This window comes from Ciconia boyciana, chromosome 10, assembly GCF_034638445.1.
Source record: "Ciconia boyciana chromosome 10, ASM3463844v1, whole genome shotgun sequence".
In the NCBI taxonomy this organism is placed as follows: domain Eukaryota; kingdom Metazoa; phylum Chordata; class Aves; order Ciconiiformes; family Ciconiidae; genus Ciconia; species Ciconia boyciana.
This window is the reverse complement of record NC_132943.1, coordinates 3,297,340-3,318,809: the sequence shown is the minus strand read 5'-3', so window position 1 is coordinate 3,318,809 and position 21,470 is coordinate 3,297,340. Positions and strand designations below refer to the sequence as shown.

The following is a 21,470-nucleotide window of genomic DNA, read 5'->3' as shown; positions in this document are numbered from 1 at the left end:
TAATTGGATAATAATTTATGAGAAGGTAGCTACAGAATTCTCACTTAATTGCTGTCCTGACAAAGGGAACAGGAAATGGAGAAGGAAACCTGGCCACAGGTACACCGTAAATAAAAGCAGAAGAACAAAAACTGTATCATATTATGTGTATTATAATGTATATAATTTAACCTCACCTAAATAATTCTAACCCAGCATTTTGCTTATGCTACTAATTCTTGTTTGGAAGTTTTATACATTTTCTAGTGTAGACGTTTATATTGGTTCAGGTATATATCTTTTTTTCCCTTTAATTTTCTTTTTATCTCAAGCACAGTTTAAGTATTTGAGTGACAGCAAGTGACATTTTCATAGGATGGATTCTGTAGGCAAATGAACAGTTGACAGTAGGCATAATGGCAGCCTGGAATAGTCTGACATGTAGGTGTTCTGACTGGAAGATGCTCTTTGTGTTGAATGAAGTTCTCATGTAGTAGCTTGCAGTTTATATTGTATTCTCATAGTATAGAATTAAATATATACCCATGACACATATGCTTCAGATGTTTTTTTTACACAATTTCATCTCTTGATGAAGGAATAGTATTATATAGTCTGAAAGGAAATTCAACAGATAGATACTGGCATTAGTTAAAGTCCTTGGCTTTTGCATTCCGGAGATGTGAAAGAGTGAGATGTCTTCCAAAGTGGATAAATACACTGTATGTTCCCGTACAGCATCTCCATCTCTGTAATTAGTTAAGAACAACACAGAATAAAGGTCTTGATTTTTTTTAGAGAGTAGAAGGGAGCACTTGGTCGTTAGTTGCACGCCAACTTTTGGCCTGTCTATGGACTTATAAACCCCAAATATTCATATTCAAGCAGTCTTGGTAAAGTTATTGAGTGCCTTGTGTGTAGCATGAAATTTCACAGCTGGAGAAAGTAAGAAAACTTCACCTGATTAAAGTTTAATGACAGTATTTCCGTTGACTTGCAGAAGATTAAATAACTGCTGCTGGCTGAAAAACATGATGAATTCAACATTAACTTAGATGATACTAGTATATTATTTTGTCTGCATGGAAGATTGATCAGTAGATCGTTTTCCTCAAATGTCATTCTAACTATTATAATACCATTTAAAGTGTGAAAGTCTTAGTAAACTGTCTTCAACTGTTATTTCAACAGAAATTTATGCACATGCCTTGATCAAGTTAATACTTATTAAAATTGGTTGTGATCTTTGGAAAACAATTATCTGGAACCGATGATGCTAGAGAAAAGCAGTTTTTCCTACAAAGAGGCATTTTAAAACACATTGCAAATTCATTCATATTATGAAACTGCAAAACATATCTCTTCCAGTGCAGCAAGTTAGCAAATCGCTGATTTAGATGGTATTGCTTAAAAAATCCCACATTACCAATAGTTAGCTGGTTTCACCATCTGTCATGAATAATATTAAGACTGTGGATAGCCCTGATGCCTTATCTGCATACCTGAAATGCTGTAAGAAACTGTTGGTTTACAGTGTCAGAGATTGAGAAGAGGAAAAACTGAGCTAAGCACCTTCCTCAGTGTGATGGTATAAAATTGGGTGGTTACTACCAAATGTGTTTCCATGATTCAGTTGGTTTTCTCTGTTTGCTTTCTACTTAAAAGACTTCTAATATCTTTTCAGTGGAAATTATTATTATGAAGTAGTGCGTACATAAAAATGATGATTTTCATTATTTTTCTTAAATTGGATTTTGTTGATGATCGAAAATTTGAAAAACATTTCAAATCTCTAAAAATAGGCACGCTATTTCAAATGGCAATACAAATCCACCTTTTAGCCTACCTGTTGAAGATGGTGGGAGTACCATCCTAAACACACCTATTTTTATTTAGTCCCTTTTCTTAAAAAAAGAAGAGCCTTGTGTTCACAATGTGAGCAGAATATTGACATTTCGTTTGGGCGGCACAAAAGATCTTGTAAAATGGTGGCTTTTTTGCCCTGCTAGGACATTGGAAAGATCTTTCTAGGTTCTTGTTAGCAAAATGGGTCACTGCTTTAGGATGAGCTTCTGGTACATTTTACCAAAAAGCTTGTCATTCCCAGTTTAACAGAAGAAAAATAAGTTAAATGTCCACTGTAACAACTGTGTGGGACTCTGTCATTCAGCTGTAAGATAGGGTGTTTTGAAATCCTCTCGCTGATGGGAGAGGACAAGTCGCTGGTTTGACACAGATGTTTCCGAACGAGGTTCGATGCCCTCAGACTAGATTATCACGATGGTCCCATCTAAACGTATAAAATCACGCGTTCTTTATGAATAGTTTTGATTTGGGCTACAGGAGTGCAAAGCTAAAATTCCATCTGAGATAGTAAAAGATGGTTTATAATTACAAATGAAGCAGCCTGGCTGCAGCTGCGGGGAGGGGGTAGGGAACAAGCTGATGAGACTGAAACAGCAAGGTCCGGAGATCTAGACCACACACCGCACCAAAGATGCTCAAAGATGGTGCTCATTTGGGAAGCAGGGGGAAGAGAGGCAAGCGGCATTTCCCATCGCTGCCGCCTCTTTCCCCAGTGAAGCAGACTCTACAAACTCATGCTTAATGCACAAAGATATATTTAAGTCCTTTTGCAAAAGAGTAAAGTGCAGCTGATCAATGATAACATGCTTTCAAATGAGAAATACTTGTCATAAAAGCATATCTTTGAGTGAAGATAGGAGCGGTGCCTTCAATTGGACATAGATTCTTCGGTTGTGTCTTCCATCTTTATATCTACTCCGCTTATTTTCCTGCCGAAGACAGGTCTTTGGTTTTGTTTTTGGTTTGTTGTTTTTGGTTTGTTGTTTTTGGTTTGTTTTTGTTTTGGGGTTTTTTTTTGGGGGGGGGGAGTGTAAGGGAATTTAAAAACCCAAAGGCCAGAAGAGACCACAGTGACTGTTTTCTGGCTTCCTTCAGCATGCAGGCTATCACTTTCTGCAGAACCTGGATTAAAGCTCGCCTATTTGAAAGCTACCTGATCTTGTTTCGAAGCCTGGAAGCGATAGTGAGCTCACCATTTCACCTAGAATATGTTTCCATATTTAATTACCTCTAAGAGTAAGAAATAGCTTTTTATATAAAATCAATACTGCTCTACCTTTCATCTGGAAGGACTTAAATATTTTCTCTTTGTTTACACGTACTAAATCTTTCATAATTGTTTTGTTGCTTGTTGTTGTTAGAGTGTGGTATACTTTCTTCATCTCCCTTAGCTGTATGTGTGCTTTAGCATTTTCTTGCACTATTTGCAAAAAGAAAAAATTATGCCAATTGGGAAAAGTTTGTGAAAGCCATTTATGTGAAAATGATCCGCCAAACAGTGTGCTAAGAAACACAGCCTAGCATACTTTTGCTATGGCTCTCTAGCATAAAATTGATACATAGCATACTAAGTTTGCAGCTATACTACTGACATGCCTTATTGCTTTATCCCCTAAATTGCTGATAGAAACAATGTTAAATAGAATTTAGAGATTTTTCGGAGGGTAAAACATTTATTAAGGCTAGTGCTGCCCCAAATATATAGTTAAACACAAAATTCTGTGATAGGGAAAAATTGCTTTGCTGTATATTTAGAGCCTACGCTCCAGGTACAGACTTAGGCAGAATCCCTCGGCGCTCTGTGACCGGCACAGTCTGTCCTTTCCCGTTATTGAGCTCTTTTGGAGGAGCAGCTAAAGCCGTAAGTGACTTTTGGGTTCAGTTCAGGGGGATTATGTTTTTGACTGGAAGGGAAGAAATCCAGAACTAAATCCAGAACTAAGTGTATAAGAAGCTAAAACCAGTTTAGCCCCTCAGCCTGGGAACTGAACTCGGTGGCATTGCTGGCAAGGGGGCTGAAGGGAAGGGAGGCAGGGAGGGGTTGCAGGGGACTATAGGTTCTTCCTTATGTGTTGGAGTAGCAGGGCTGTGTTCCTTAGAGTAAGTTTTAGCTTAGGTTCAAGTTCATATAATATTTACCATAATGGGATGTATTCACTGAAAGGGAGGAAAAAAACATACAAAATATCTACTGGACTGACACAACAGTAAATTATTTGTTTAGGTAGAAATAGAAATTTATAAAACATGAATCTAGGGTTGAACTGTATGTTTTAGCATTGAGCTAAGTGTGGTCATTTAGTGATGATTAAAAGGTGATTTTAAAGCAGCCAGATTTGAGGATACGGTCAGTGTTCATATGCGATTACTGAAGTCTGAGTTAGGTCCTAGCTCCGTGGAAATTGATGGCAGAACTGAAAAAGCATTTCAGTTATGTTCACAAAGTGCAGTGCTGTATTGATTGAAGTGTGTTTCATTGCTACATTTTGGATAGGCATCTCATTTGAGATACCTGGCTCTTCTTCTGGGTTTGACACATTTAGGTATTTTTGCAGCATGTTTTGTAATATGAGCTCTAGGCTACAGATCCTATATCAGTTAAATTTTTCTTATCTGTCCTTGAACTCATCTAGTATTTTGTCCCATCTAGAAACTGTTCATGGGCAACATTAAGGAATGCTGTCTGAATGCTGAAGCCCATCTCTGTCATTCATTTTCGTGATCCTTTTGCTCTAATAAAAGTTAAAAAATAAAAGATTTTGGAGGAGGATTGAAGATGTTTCTAATGAGGTTCTCTTGTGAAGATTTTCTAGAGAAAAAAACGTGGATGAATTTTTTTAGCAGATTTTTCCGTAACTTCTGCAACTTGGTGATTTAAGTTCAATAAATTACTAGATTCAGGGTTTGGCCACCAAATATAAATGGTGGGGTAACCTCTGACACATCTGGATTTGTCCAAATCTCTGTTGTATGCATTTGTCATGTACTCCTCAAAGTTCTCTGCTCTGTGTCTGCTGAAGAAAAGCTCTCCAGAAGTTGGTGTCTGACCATGCAGTTGCCCACGTGAGATCTTCAAAGACTGCACAGACACTCCTTTGCCCCTAGGTACTTAAAGCACACATTTTCGGGTGGGTTCTGCTCCCCTGTCTCCGAGTTGCCCCCGTGGAGGCAGCGTGCCCTGAGCTTCTCCTTGTCCACTGCAGCTCAAGGCTTGAGAGTAAAACAAAATACAGAAGTATTTCTGAAAGCCCAAAGCAGAGAACGCTGAGTTAATACTTTCAAGACTTGGAAGCAAAAGAGGACAATAAAAACACAAACCTAATGTGTGCTTCTAAAGAAAATATGCTAAAATAGCTAAAAATGTCCTACACCTTCAAGGCAGTCTTTGAACATTAGAACTTGCATTTTATCTAATTTTCACTCGCCTCACCCCCAAATACATGGTCTTGGTGTAGTTTCAAATGCAAATGTTGCTGATCTCTGGAGCCTGTTTGCTTTTTACTTTTGACATTTCATAATACTTAATAAAGAATGGTAGGGCTAGCTGTCTACCTAATTAGGTTGATTTAGTTTTTTAACACTCAGCTTTTGATAGATTTCACATATGATATCTTTGGATGTATTTTGACAGGAATACAAGATTTAAGGCCTTTGGCCAGTCCTTTTCAGGAACCAAACTGTCACTTCATCTGTTGTTTTTTCAGTGGTTCATGCATACAAGTCCAAAAATGGCTTTAGAGATTTGGGATGCAGGAGGAGAGCTTTCCTGCATGCCTGTTAATTTACTCTGATCCTTATTGGTGAAAAAAAAAAAAAACTCCTGATGACTCACCAGGAGAAGGTTTCCATTCTGTGTGAAGTACTGTTTGGATGTTTCACTAGCGTGGTGTTGAGTATAGCATTTGATAGTAGGACATCAACAGCTAGTGCTTTTGTTAATGACACTTGTGTGGCATGGGCAGTGGTTCTCAATGCTTCAAGTCCCAGATTATGCCGAGGCTTTTGACAGAAACTGCACGTTTCCATTGTGCAAATGGATCGCTGTGTATCCAGGAGGAGATAAAACTGAGTAAATCAGTTTGGGAAAACTTATACTCCTCAGGCGTTTAAAAAATACCAAGTTTTGCAGCATTTCAAAGAATGCTACCAGAAGGAAGCTGAATAGCTGATAGCGTCACCCCATTAAAGGTAGGGTACCTCAACGGTTGGGTATCCATAGGTCGTGCATGGGACGACTGGAAAGGCAGGAGGAAGGGTCATACCTGGGCTGCAGGACTCGGAGCGATACCTGCCCGGTGGTAACAGCACATGGTGAGTTCTGCATAAAATATGTGACGCTAAAGGTAATTACTGATGATTAAGTTAGAAGTAATAGACTTTCAGGTCATTTTGCACAGTTTGAGGAGTTGTTTCCTATGCTAAGGGAGGTGGGGCTGGCAGCAGGGAGAGCAGGAGGAGATGCAATGAGCCTTAGTAAGGAGCACAGAGAAGTCTGATATGTTACATAGGCACTTACAAAATATTTTACCTTAGCATCATATGCTGTCAGTTCTTGTTGCTTTCATAATTTCATCCTGCTTTTTCATTTTGTAAACTATTTATGCTTAACATGTTTCTGTTGAAATAAAATCAACATTCCAGAAAGCTATCTGGTAACTGTTAGCATGCACCTGAACAGCGGTATCATTTTTTGCACAAAAAAAAAAAAAAGGAAGAAAATGTTTAGCATCACTGTTCAAACCAACAGATAACACAAATAAATCAGATGCCTGTTCTTTTTTGTTCCTTCTGAAAAACAAAAACTACACCTAGAGTAATTTAGGGCTGGCACTTTATTAAATCCAAAAATATAACTACTACTTAATAAAACAAAAGGACATTCAGAGAATGTCTGAGTTGATAATTAGAAAACAAAAATGCCCCTGCTAAACAGCATTAAGCATCTGAGGTTGCACAGACCTGCAAAGAGCAGCTAGTATGTCCTCGATGCAGTCCCATGGCTTTCTGTGTGCTCTGAGGTGTATGAAACTGCTGGGAAATAGTCCATCCTCAGGGAGAGCAGTGAAGGGGAGATGTCTTTAGGGGATGGGAGGGTGGAGTGAGTCCTTGTATCCCGTGTTTACAGATCTGCAGAGATGATCTTGGGTGCAGCAGGCATCTGTGGTTTAACAGGACAAAAAGCTGGTCCCTCTCATATCCAAAATATGTGCATATCTTTGTACAGTACTCACAGCTCTCTCCCATAGGTTCACATGCTTTTCTTTCTTTCTTCCTCTCTCATCATTTTCTATGAACAGTATTTTTAAATCACTGTTCTTTGGCTAGGTTTTTGGTTGGGCAGGGATGCAGACCATTTGGCCTCAGCCATAAATTTGATCAGCACCTCACAGAATCATTTAGGTTGGAAAAGACCGTTAAGATCATCGAGTCCAGCCGTAAACCTAACACTACCAAGACCACCACTAAACTATGTCCCTAAGTGCCACATCTACACATCTTTCAAACACCTCCAGGGATGGTGACTCCACCACTTCCCTGGGCAGCTCTCTCCGCTTCACTTCAGCTTCACTCCAGGGTGCTGGTGGCAGAAAGCACTCGTCAGCTTTCGATAGGAGAGGGCTACGTTGTAAAGTCTCAGACCTGAGCAGTGGTCTGAGAGCTCTGAGCTGCCAGACTCCAGAGCCTGCAGAAGTTGAAAGGGGTTTTGAAATCATGTGTACTTTCCAGTACAGGAAGCTGATAGATGGCTGTCTGGCCAGCCCCCAAAAATCATAGAATCGTTTGGGTTGGAAGGGACCTTAAAGATCATCTAGTTCCAACCCCCCTGCCATGGGCAGGGACACCTTCCACCAGACCAGGTTGCTCAAAGCCCTATCCAGCCTGGCCTTGAACACTTCCAGGGATGGGGCATCCACAGCTTCTCTGAGCAACCTGTTCCAGTGCCTCACAACCCTCAGAGTGAAGAATTTCTTCCTTAGATCGAATCTAAATCTCCCCTCTTTCAGTTTAAAGCCATTACCCCTGGTCCTATCACTACAAGCCCTTGTAAAAAGTCCCTCTCCAGCTTTCCTGTAGGCCCTTTCAGGTACTGGCAGGCTGCTATAAGGTCTCCCTGCAGCCTTCTCTTCTCCAGGCTGAACAACCCCAGCTCTCTCAGCCTGTCTTCATAGGAGAGGTGCTCCAGCCCTCTGATCATCTTGGTGACCCTCCTCTGGACTTGCTCCAACAGCTCCATGTCCTTCTTATGTTGGGGGCCCCAGAGCTGGACGCAGTACTGCAGGTGGGATTTCACAAGAGTGCAGCAGAGGGGGAGAATCCCCTCCCTCGAACTGCTGGTCATGCTTCTTTTGATGCAGCCCAGGATACGGTTGGCTTTCTGGGCTGTGAGCGCACTTTGTTGGGTCATGTTGAGCTCTTCATCAACCAACACCCCTAAGTCCTTCTCCTCAGGGCTGCTCTCATTCCATTCTCCACCCAACCTGTATTTGCGCTTGGGGTTGCCCCGACCCATGTGCAGGACCTTGCACTTGGCCTTGAACTTCATGAGGTTTGCACGGGCCCACCTCTCAAGCCTGTCAAGGTCCTTCTGGATGGCATCCCTTCCCTCCAAGCGCATCGACCACACCACACAGCTTGGTGTCGTTGGCAAACTTGCTGAGGGTGCGCTCGATCCCACTGTCCATGTCGCCGACAAAGAGTTGTGCTTTGCCACGGAGAAATCCTGGGGTATCCGTGCTTATGGTGTATATGGGACGGAGGGGAGAGGAGGCACACCACCTCTAGGAAGTCCTGATGCACTTTTCAGTGACAGAGAGAAAGAAAAAGTCACTTTAGTATATGGTGGGAAGAGAAAATGAGCCTTGCTCTAGGGTGCTGGAAATCAAATGGTTAATAGTACAAGAAATCTTTATGACCCTCATGTAAATCTTGCTCAATTAAAGGGAACATAGCAATTTTAAATCAGCTGTCCCAGGAAATCAACGCTGGTTTTAAATGTGTGCAAGCTGAAAACAATCTATGCCAGAACTTCTTGTGCTAATGCCAGCTAAGAAGAAAAAAGAAAGGAAAAAATCAAATTGATAGGCTTGAAAGTTGATAATTGTGCTTAAGTGCTATGCCTGTAGATCAATGAATAACTTTTCAATTGATATAACAATTACTGTATATAAATGTACATATAGTGCCTTTGCAATAATACAAAATACCTGAAATCCTGAATTGCTTGCTAAGCTTGCAGCATTGCAGTTACTAAAATACAACCTGATGCAATGTATCGCCATTTGGCTTAACCTGAGATGATTCCATGAATGTCAAATAACATAATGCTAAGGATATTCAAAATTCATGCAAAACATGATGTCAGTATGTGTGACCTAAACTCCAGAGTAGCATAATGTGTTAAATTATCTTGCTATAGTTCCAAAAAGCTTCATGGATTAAGTTTTTAAAAAGTGCTACTCTCTAACAGTGGGAAATAAAAAAAAAAAAAAAATTTAAATTCTACCTCTTCAGCTTTTTGGTTTACCTTAGCTTCTGAAAACTGCTGTATCTCAAACTATCTTTATAGTGTAACAGCCCCTGCCTGTGCCTGCAGTCATTTTGGGCAGAGAAAATCTTTGCTCTGAAGGTGTGTTGGATCTACTTCTCGGTATGACTCTTCACACCTAGTTGCATACATAGCAGTCTCCAAGTCGTCTTCTATTGCTGATGGCACAAAAATTTGAAAGCGGAGAGTAAAATAAACTTATATTCCTTTTTATTGGTTTTACAAGTTAGTCTTCTCTACTCATAAATGGCATCTGGAAAGCATGCTACAAAAACACATTTCTATCAAATATATTGGCAAAATTTATACAGAGATGCTAAATAGTCTGCAATTAGTGTAGTTCAGGACTGCACGGTTTGATGAGTTTAGAAAACCAGTGTGAAATCTGACTGCTTTGAAAGACTTGTGCTCTTTAATTCCTGTATATCAATTTAACGTTTTCATCTTTGCGACCTGTGCTGCAAGGGCCCAGGCTACCATTCAGTGTACGACTGCAACAAATTTAGCGCTTGCGGTGGGATTTGTATTTGGACAAAGACACTGAATAAAATTGATAAAGCAGAAAGGATAGTTTACTCTGTGCAGTCAAATTAACTCTGCCGCAAAATGACTTGGTTACATCAAGTGGGAAGAAACACTGATATAAATATTTTGGTGCATGGGTATAACAATAGTTCTTGATGGTAATTTGAGGAATGTTAGGGTACGGTATTATTTCTCTGCAGGTCAATTCATATTTTCTGTATTTAAGGTTTCTTTGGAAGAATAAACCAAAAAGTCTATTTAAAGAAAAACCTTGTTTTAAACTGCTCGTTTTTATCTGCTGCCTAAAATACTTGAAGGTGCTGAAGTACAAGCTTTTTTTACCCTACTGTATTTAGCGTAGTGTGCTTAGTTGGGCTGACCTACAGCAGTTATAAACAGATGATTTGACTGTTTCCATTTGCCACAGTTTCGTGTATGTTTTAGGGTAAATTCTTACCTTGAGTAAATTTACTCTGCTTTGTAGTGAAGCCCTAGTATGCAAGATGAGGATCTAGCTGCATGAGTAGATTCTTAATTTTGGTAGTTTAGCAGAGGACATGTTTATAGTTCAAGAAATAAATAATTCAGAAGGCTGTATCTGGTTTGTGTTGACTATTTGGAACCCTACTTAAAAATTACTAATTCAGTAATTTCACTTAGTAGCAGCTAACTATTACCTACGTGAACTTTCACAGCGTTACAACTTTTTTAGTAATGTTCATATTCTGTATCATGGCTTGGTTAGGCATTTCATATTATAACAACGCATTTGGAGGCTAATTTTAATAGTCCTTGTGTTGGGTCTTTGAAAGGACATCAGGCTTTCTTTCTAAATCTCCTCTGAGACCCTTGTTTGGTGTGTAAGGTGAGTCACTTTCTCTATCACCAAAACTTTAGGGGAGATACACGTTACTAGAAGTATTCAAGAACATAACCCTCAAAAAGATTGTAGCTACTGGAGTTGAGGAAAGACTTGAACACTGTTATTTCTACCTGCTAACGCAGAATGTCAAGAAGAGTATACTGACGTAGTCCCCATTTAGGATATTATGAGGCTACTAGAAACTTTGGAAAGTTTCTTATTATTAAGAAATTATTGCATTATTAAGAAATAATTCTCGTTGCCCAAACTTTAAATGTTTCCATCTGTTCTCTGAAGCTGAGCAGTAGCTAGAATAGGTATTTCCTAGTGCACTACTGCACATTGCCGTTTTAGGTAATAGCTTAATTTTGTGTCTTTATGTATGACCGTGTTTTGTTGGCATCCTCTTACACTAAGATGAGACTGCAAGTCTTTAGTTCCTCGAGCGAAGGTCCTGTTCATCACACTTGCTGATCATCTTGTTAATCCAAAGTGAGGGTGGAAGTAGAATTTTACACGTTTTTTTTAGGTCCCGACTTTTGTTTAGGTGTGTTTGCCACATGTTTCCACATTCACGTGTTCAAAAAAAGCTGACCGGAAGTTTCTCCATTGGCATAGCTACGTACTGCCACCCCCTGAAAGATATTTGTAAAATCTAATCAAATTCATTGTGTGTGCAATTACTTTTAACCATGGGTGCAGGCAGGTGGCAGATCAGGCAGTCCAAATAGTTGAACCTAGCATGTCAGGCTTGTTAGGTGTCAGACCAAGGCCACTGAGCATTGCTTCCAAAAATCTGGGAAGTGTACTCTTACAGCTGTCGAATTTAAAGCAAGTTTGCATTAAGATGAAGATGCGCTTTGGTCCTTAGGCTTCAGCTCACCGTTAGTATCTCAGTGCTTGGTTTGAATAGAAATCTTTTTATCTACCAGATTAGTAGTTGCCAGGGGATCTGATTGTCCCATCAATTTCAATCTAGCGCAATTCAGTAGGAATTTAAAGTTTTTCTCCTTGAACGGATGTCTCGTACTCTCTTTGAGAAATGAATTCTGTCATCTGGAAGCTCCCGTTAACTCCTTCCTACCAGCCGCCATACCTGTGAATTAGAGAAGTTTGCAAGTACAGAAGAGGAATCAAAGGCTTCAGGGGTCAGAAACTTTCTCTTATATTAAGCCTAAATCCGGATAGTGTAAAAACATGCTAAGAATGAAGGAACTGGGACACTTAGCTTGTGGTTTCTGGGAAGAAGGAAAAAATCCAGCCATTAAATTAGACCAGTTGACACTGTGTAATTCACTGTTCTTGGATCCATACAAAATTGTAAGGCTATACTGCTATTACGCTTACATTTTTTAATTATTAAATTAAGATAACTTGCAAAGCCATTAGAAGTGTTTAGCTTCTTGTTAACGACTGGAAGCCTTAAACAATTTAAGTCTTTTGCATTGCATATTAGAAGCTTCTTTGGCTTGAAAGGGAGGGGTTTTGGTAGCAGAGAAAATTTTACAAAAAATCTTGTCATAAAAACCCAAACTTACGTGTAACCAAGTTGTCTGTTGACAATTACTGAAAGTCTGGTTCTCAGATCCTTTCCCTCTGTGTGCACTGCTGATGTGAAAAGCTGGCTAAGATGAAGCTAGAAAAATGCATTTGTTAGCTGCTCTAACGCATGAAACACTTTTCTTGATCTCAGTATGACAGCATTAATACGGCCATTCATTGAATTGCTTCCTGAAAAACATTTTAGAAGCAAGAAACCTAACGCACTTTATATTTTCAATTTACGTTGTCGATTTTGGAGTATAACAAACTTAGAGAAAAGAGTTAAATCCTGTTAAAGGATTTGTTGTTGTTGTTGTTGTCGCAATAGTTTTCTGTCTTTAATCCTTCAACGTATATTTGTGTATTTAACGTAAAAAATCTGGGTTTTACTTACTCCTATTATTGATTTACTGTCAAACACCTCAACAACTTCAAATGCTTGTTTTTACTGTCCCCTCTTTTTCTTGTCTAATAATGCTTATAGAGCAGACGTGGGATAAAAAATTGCATCTAGGTTTGTGGAAGTGTTGAGAGGGGAAGTGTGTTTTCATGGCGGGGTTGCTAAGGCAATTCTTTCTAGTTTTGTTTTCATCCTCTTCCCCCAGAAGCTCTTTGGTTATCTCAGCAAACCAAAGGGATAGTAAATTTCTGATGCTGTGTATTAAGTTTTTTCTGAAAAATTATTATAAGTTTTTAATGATGTGATGTTTCCTCTGGTTTTTCATTTGCAGTTTGACTAGCTGACACTTTGGCACACCTTGGCACCTTTAACTTTCAGCTTGGGAACCCGCCTTGTTCTTTCTTGTTGGTGAATTGATCAGAATAAAACCAACATATTTTGTCAAATAAAAATTATCACTTCTGTTTTGCATAATGAAGTGTGCAAACCAGACCAATAAACCAGTTACATGCCTCTGTCCGCTCATTACTCTTGAGCCTGCATAATTCTGTATTGCAAAGTACTGCATTAATATAGGAATTGGAAGATATAAAACTTTTTATCTGTAGTGATCTACAGATCGAAGAAAGTTAAAAACCAGTCAGACAGCTGGTTTTGAGTGCAAAGGTGTCAGCAGCCATTTATGTGATGGTCTGGGAATTCCTGTTTTTTTCCCTGTGATTAAGAACGGTGCTGCAAAGGTTCTTATTGCCTCCCCGGCAGCTTTACACCACCTCTCTTTTAGTGTTGCAAATGCTGAGTGCGCACTGGGGTATCTTTGTTGGAATATCGAACTAAGTATCAGAATCTAATTAACTTACCGCTGGTGGATGACTGTTATGATCAACTTGCTGTAGGAGATATTTAATGTAATGCTTTGTCTATGTCAGCTGTAGCTAATCCTGCAATCATCGAATTTGATTTATATTTTTTTCCAATTACAAACCACTGCAAGGAGACAGCCTGCCAGAAAGCAAGGATGGTCTGGTGTGGGAGAAAACACCCCTGATGCCCAAGTCCCAAGGCAGCCCTACCTGGTACCTCCCTAAAACTCTTACATTAGTACTTACAACCTCGCAGCTCACTGAATACAGCAGGATGGCATCCTGCTTTAGGAAATAGGCTTGGGTTTGGTCATCCTGATTTTTGTGACGTCAGGAAATCCGACCAGTGACCCAGGCTAAGTCTGCCAGTGAGACCGTTGTGGATTGCTTGGTCATTTGCTTGGAAATCCTCTCTCATGTGCCTGAAATCTTACCTCTAGGGAGGGGGTTCTTCATGTTGGCAGGGAGATGGGTGTGCTGCTGGCCACGGGAAGGCAGGGGGACTGCTGAGGTCCAGCCTGCTTCTGCGGAGAACAGTTCCTTAGTACCAGCCCGGAAGGAAGCAGGGAATAGGTGTGGATTAGAACTGTCCTCATCCTTGCTTTACATGCACAAACTACCAGCTTAGGTATTTGTCTGTTTTTAGGTTTTTAACTGAAAAAGTCTTAGGTGACTAGAAATGCTTCCATATCCATCACTTGCTTAAACTATCCTATGACCGTACCCGTCAGTGACATTCTTTGCTAGCCGCGGCTCTCTCTAGTCAGCTCTAACGTCATCAGCAGCCTCCTTGGAGGAAGGTGGGTGCTTTCCTTATTATGCTTCTCTAACCTAGGTGAGGGCTGAGGAAATGCACTGGGACAAGTTTTCTCCTGATGAGACTCCACAGAGAGACACTAAAGAAATGGAGAATCATATGTGGGGCATGAGCAGCAAGAGAGAGTGAATTCAGCTGGTATCAGGGTGAGATGTGTTGCCATGTTTAGGAGAGGACTTGAGCACAGAAACAGCATTACAGAATTGTTTAAGTTGGAAAAGACCTTTGAAGATCATCAAGTCCAACCGTTAACAAGGAGCAGAAGATGAGGAAGAGTTTCAGGACTGTACTAAGGGCAAGTTGTCTACTTGCTATGTGTGGGGGATTAGATCCAAGAGCAAAAGCGTGGTGAGAAGAGGAAAAGGTGGAGGAGCAAGAGGAATTGTTGGTGAGAGAGTGCAGGAACCAGCTTTCCAGCAAAAGCCCTGAAGGCATCACAGCTGCTTCTGCCAGAGGGGAAGGAGGAGACATGCAAGAGGATTTGTGCTTTACTTCTACGCCAGAAACAAACTAGAGGAGCTGAGGTGTACCCACCAAGCTCGATGAGTTCCCTAGACATCCCTTCATCACGTGCTTGAGAGCGTGGCTTTCGTGGCCTGTCTGGCACGACGTTCTCCGAGTCGAGGCGGAAAGGGTTCTGGCAGGTTTGCAGTGCTGACTGCTGACCTGCTCTGCAGAAGCCGTTCTGAGGGCAGTCCAGAGTTTGCACTTCTATGAATGGCTTTCCCATTGATCTTAGGACGTTCCTGTGCACTGTAGTCGTAGGCTATTGTCAAATCACTGTTCTGTGGGTAAAAAGGTAAAAATTTTTGCTGTAGTAATAATGAGATTAAAATCATGTTTTCCTCTCACCAGCTGTCTGTGCCTTTTTATTTGATTCTTGGATTAGGATTTTTTTATTTTATATAATTATATAATGTGTATATTCTATATTTATATAAAATATTACATAGATACTAATATTTTTAGATTTCAGTATGGATTGGTGTTCAAAATGTGGTTTCAGGGAAAATTTCTGTGAAATTCTACAGCAAGGATAGTTATTTTTATGATCACAGCAGTGGCCAGAGCAATACATGATGTATGTATCAATGATTGTCCAAGATCACCGTAAAGCTTCCAAATTAATAAATACGTGAAGACATTGTGAGGTCTTAGATATGTTTATATATTAACTGTTGTCTAAGGCATTTTTCTCATCTCTGGCCTTTTCACAAACTCATAAGGCTTCGGAAAACCTTGCAACAAAACAGTGAGTTTTATTAGCCTTTTAAGAGGATGGGTACTTTTTTTTTTTCCCCAATGACATTTGGTATATTTGTCATTAAAGCAGCTTAATATTATTTCACGTGTCTGTTTGGCCTTAATGCTACTTGCAGCAGGTGATATATATTTCTAAAAATCAGAGGAATGTTTGATGATTTAGTACCATGGTATTTAGAAGTACTTTAAAAACAGGCATCATAAAATCTATCGAAGCTTTCTGAAAAATCGTTCGATCCTTGGCTAAATTTTTAGAGAACTTTGATCTCTGTCTATGAATAAATAAGATAGATATTTTTAAAATGATCAAACAGATTCAAATAGTAGGGCATTTTATATAAATATAGACTCAGTAGTGATCCAATGTGAATTAGATTAAACTCAGTGGGAAACCATCTATTAACCTTAGCAAGAATAGAATTAGAATTCCAGAAACTGAATTCTGCTTTAGGAGTCCTGTGTCAGGGGATTATTAAAATACCATCCTGATACTTTATGAATGAACTGGACAATTAGTAGTACTAATTAGTAGCAACGTCAGTTTGAAAGAACTACTTAGAGGAAGCGCAATGATGAATATTCCTCGATGGTGAAGGAGGCGGCCTTCAGCAAGCAGCTTGGTATCTGCTGGGTAGTGAAATGAAATTCCTTCACTGTGTAAATTTACTTGGAACTTTCTCAGCCTTTCCAGTTGCAGGCGGGATACTTGCTGTAGTAGACACTGTCCAGGCTTTTCTGTAGCATGACAACAGTTAACACCTTGTAAGGCGCTGCAGAGATATTAAGTAATGAAATCTGTGTGCATGAGGACATTGGTTATCACTGTACTGGGAGATTAACACCCTCTAGCCATAGAGGGATGATAGAAGCAAAGAATATGGAAAGTGTGAGTGCTACGGTGATGAGGTTGGTCACATCACTAAATAAGCAAAGAGTAAAATTCAACATGTTAAAACCATTGGTTCTGCAGTCAGTGGTGATGACAGCTATTCCCTGACCTTCCTTAAGGTAATTCCTCTTTAAAAAGGTTAGCGATGAGAGGACTGTGAAGCAACAACCTTTCTTTTTTTTTTTTCCTTCTTTATTTTCTCAGCTTGTTTAAGAGTTTCCAACTATCTCGTACCTGAGCAGTAACAATGAAAAAAAAACATTTATATGTGGTGGTGTACCTGCATGGGGTGATTCCTTTCTATGTGAACTTCAGGTGTACAATGTAATATTTCAGATTTAGGAGAAAACAGATTTCTCTGCCACCAGCATTGGTTGTAGCCTGAGTCCAGACCAGAAGAAAATTGATGCAAAGAGTCTGTGCTGGACGCCAGTCATTGAGTCCTCCTGCAGTGGCAGCATTTGGCCTACAAGAGAGTTGGAAATAATCAAGATTTTCCAGTTATGGAGAATTGTGCCAAGAATTTTTAAATAAGAAATAACATAGTTTAGAAAAGTTTATGTTATTTTCTTTTTGGAGGATTTAATTTTAAACAATGGCATAATATCATGTCTAAAAGAAGACGCTTTATTATGTGATGATAAAGTATCATGAGGCTAAAATATAAACTGTTGGTGTGCTTGCTGCATTAAATTTCTTCTTTCCTAAAGAGTTTGAGGCTTTGGATAACAGTTTAATCTTAAAGTCCTTTTCTTCTGCTGCTTATGCTGTTGGTATATTTATTCAAATATTTGTACAGTGCTTCAGCTGCTTACGCCGTGTTCTTAGAGGAATGGAAAAGCTTAGAATCTTGGTGTCAACACAAATATTTTTAGATAAAATAATCTGAATCATAACTGGTGGGTTCAGTTAGGCCTTATCTGTGAAAGCAGAGTTCCAGCACGGTGGAAGCAGACGAGCAGCTGGAGGGGACAGCAGGAAAGCTGGGCAGGAGGAAAGACTGGGTTGGCTGTCTTCAGGGCAGCGTTTGTGCGTCCTGTGCCTCACCCGCGTCAAGCATTACAAAAAGAATGTACAATAATGTAAAGAAAATGCATATAAGGTTTGTTATTGGCTTTTAGGCAATTTGTAAATATGCTTTGGGACTCTGTTTCTGCAAGTCGTATACATTACGAAGTACAGGAGAGGTTAAAAGTGGTAATCTAGGACTACTGACCCCGCTGTCAAACTCCCTTTATTAGGTTCCGATGTCAAGACATGATGCAAGAAACAAATGAAGCCATGTACAAATTCTTTCTTTTCATGCGTGGGAAAGAAAAGGGGCCTGTGTGCACTTGCTGATACTGGAAACAACATTCCTATCAAAAGAAAAAGATTTTTTTTTTTCCTTAAAAAAAGGACAGTTAGTAGTACTAATTAGTAGCAATGTCAGTTTGAAAGAACTACTTAGAGGAAGCGCAATGATGAATATTCCTCGATGGTGAAGGAGGCGGCCTTCAGCAGGCAGCTTGGTATCTGCTGGGTAGTGAAACTTTTTTTTCCTTAAAAAAAAAAAAAAGGTGTATGACTATTGTCAAGTTTTGTCGTGGATCTTTCTGTCAGTGCATGGCATCTGAGTTTGCAGTTGGTCCGGTGGGGACCCCTGGGGTGGGAAGAGGATTGTTTCTCTCTCCTCTTGGGGTTATTTTATCAAATGTGTTCACTTTGGGGTATTTGTATTTTGTATGTTAAGGCTTTACGTTAGCCATAGAAATCAAGAAGAAAATGGATTAACATCGTCCTCTCCTCTTTAGAACGGCTCTTGTACTCATGGCTGCCTCTTACACACCTTTTGCAGGACCACTGTGTCTCAGGTAGAGGCAACTACAGAAAGAAATTCAGTTATTTGTTAGTTTACAGTAGTAATGACGACATACATTTTTTACTAATTTATTCTTTTGTATCTCTAACAACATTTGTTTAGGAAAAAAAGGAGGGGAAAAGACAAATTGGTGTTTTACAGAACTAAAAGTATTTGTTTATCATCTCGGTTCTCATCAGTTTCACAGTTATCTCTATATTAAATTAAAGATCAGTGAAGGAGAAAAGTAAATTACATTTCCATTGTGAGCTAGAAAATAGAAGCACACGTACAACAGGTATGCAAAGTAGCTAATGGAAATAAATCACAAGTTTTAAAATGCTGTGTTACAGATGAATGAAAATAATTTTTAAATTCTTCATTAATTATTAATGCTAAGATGTTTTCACACAACCAGAAGAAATTGGAATGCATCATTATTTGAGAGAACCTTTCGTTTCCATGCCTTACAGGTCCAAATCTTGAGTATTAACTTCATCAAAATATCAAGAACAAGGAAGCAGAAAACATATTACTGTTTAATGTACAAAATACAGGCAAATGCTTGCCATAGCAACCAGCAGTTAGGTAAGGCGAGTGCTGTGGTACATGGGCCTGCACTGTGCTTACCTCTTTATTACCCAGGGTTGTACATGGGAGTGATTTTCTTTATAGTGGGAAACTGATCTATTTGTCAATTTGATTGTTTTCGGTCGGTTTTTAAATTGCCGGGTGAAGATTGCATGTATGCTGTTTCTGAATAGTAGCATGCGCCTTTCCTGTCAAAACCAAGGCTATTTGTAAAATAAAAGTCTTTTCATGGTTGTAAGATATATTATTAGTACTTATCACTTTCTTTATGGAAGTACCAGATATGCAGGATTTATAGGATTGAGACTATTGACTAAATTGATGTCTCTGATTTTCTCCTCTTGCAAATTAAAACTCCATTTCTTTTATTTTTCCTGTAACTGGAGACAAAAAAAATAGCTAGTATCCCTTCTTACATCTTCTCTGTTCAAAGCTACATGCGCTCAAATGACACCATTGCCAAATCTGTGAAAAATGTTAGTATGTTAGCCTTATAGCTATATATCACATACGTAAAACAAATATGTTAGTATGTTAGCCTTATAGCTATATATCACGTAAGTAAAACAAATGTGTTAGTATGTTAGCCTTATAGCTATAGCTAATTTTTAAATTAGCTTCTCTGAAAGACCTGCCTGTTGTTATTGTAGTTCTTTTAGCTTTAATGTTTTTCACTTGGTATACTGTGTTGTTAGGCAGTTAAAATGCATTTTGGAAGTTATATTAATATGGCCAACTTGTTGTCATACAAGAGAATAGTATACTTGGAAAAGGCCGTATATTCATGCAGAGGTAGTCTCGGAAGGCAGGTAGGATATTTGCTTCTTGTTTTCTTATGTCATTTGTTATGTTCTAACTCCATTATCTCCAGATACCGTGTCTGGCAAATATTCGGATAATAGATGTGAATTCTAATCAGTAAGGAAGCAAGATTATTATTTCCAACAGCTTTATGATGACTTTAGTCAGGTACTCAAAACAGATTTTTTTTAGACATGCCTGCCTGCTCTTTGGTATTATAACAGTTAAAATTTAGAATTAGGATCATACATTTTGAGTATGTAGACAGCTAAATATTACTTTTATTTAAAGGATGAAATATACTGAGGTCCTCCTATGAAAACAGGAGATGAGAGGATATTTTCAGTACTGCAGTACTCTAAAATAAAATAAATGAGCAAGCATACTGAATTTCCCCAAGCGTTTTGGACTGGCATGAGCCAAATTCACTGCTGCTCTTTCCACTTCGAGTTACTCATTCCTGTACACGTGCCACTCCTTCCTAAGCGTCTAGTCCAGCACAAGCCATTCCTCCAGCCGCAGAGATTAGGGAACCGATCTAGGTTAAGACTAATCCAGCAGAAATACACAAATCAGCTCCCTTATCTGATTCACCGGACCGGTGTTAGCCTCTGCGGAAGAGAGGGAGCAGCACCAAGCTGCGGCGCCTGGCCCGGAGCAGGAGGAGCCTTTTAGCAGAGGGTTGAGTTGTGTCCTCTAACCTGAGTAAGGGGCTACACCTTGGGGATTTCCTCCTCAAGAACAGTCCCAAGTTCCAGGAAAATGAAGAAGTAAGGAAAAAATCAGGTGTCCCCATAGTTTTCAGGCTTTCTGCTGAGGAGCTAAGAGAGCCCTGATTGAAGCCAGGTCTTCCCAGGTCTCCATTGGGGAAACCTGAAAATCCTGAGGTCCCTGTAGTTAGTCCAAGCATAATCATGCAAAGATATTGTCACCAACTGCTTATGCTGGTTATAAGAATAAAATTAAATACAAGGCTCTGGTTAGGCTGAGTTCATGATTCTCCGTCACGTGTTCAAATCACAGAATTAGTTGTAGCTGTGTTTGTTTTAGGCGAAAAATCTACAAGGCATTTTAGGGAAAAATGCCTACAAGTCTAAAATCTACTTTCAATGGTATCTAAGCTACTCTGGGGTTTTTATGTGAATTTATATATATATGTATGTGTGTGAGTATATATATAGAGGTGTGTATATAAATTAGATATAAATAAGCAAAACTGGGCATCTTTTTTACAATTTCAGTTCTCTGAAGTGTTATGGTAGATCTTCTCAAGAATATCTCATTAAAAAGTCCTTTTATCCATTTGCCAGCTGTTTGGGCTCTATTTCCATAGCCTTAAATTCTGTAGAAGTGTAAAGCAATGGAGAATATGGCCAGAGCTGGAGCCTACCCTTGGACAGCAGGGTATTCTTCTGATTCTGTGTTTATGCTCGGTGAAGAAAGAGAGATCCTTCTAGAGGTATATAGCTGTATTTAGGATCAGATTTGATTAATTGAAGTCACACTTTGGACTCTACCTTTCTTCACTGACTATTGAGAGCGCCTAGGTAAACTCACCAGTTTTGTTCAATGTTTGCTTTTCTGAATGCACCCATGGTTTTTGTGTAGCGAAGCAGTCTGTTAGAGAAGCCGTGCAGTCTGCGTGAAGCACAGGTATCGATAACTTGTCTTTCTGTAAATCTTGTT

At 39.4% G+C, this 21,470-nt stretch overlaps 1 protein-coding gene across 10 annotated transcripts in view; it reads left to right on the top strand.

The window, feature by feature from the left end:
• Nucleotides 1–21,470, top strand: part of MBD5 (methyl-CpG binding domain protein 5) — a 171,536-nt gene that overhangs the window by 58,637 nt on the left and 91,429 nt on the right. Inside the window, exon 3 of one of the 10 annotated variants that reach the window (XM_072875314.1) lies at nt 18,866–18,980. The exons of the other annotated variants lie outside the window; for them this stretch is intronic. The gene's annotated coding sequence lies outside the window, so the exon portion shown is untranslated. The remainder of the gene's footprint in view (nt 1–18,865; nt 18,981–21,470) is intronic. 10 annotated transcript variants of the gene reach the window in all.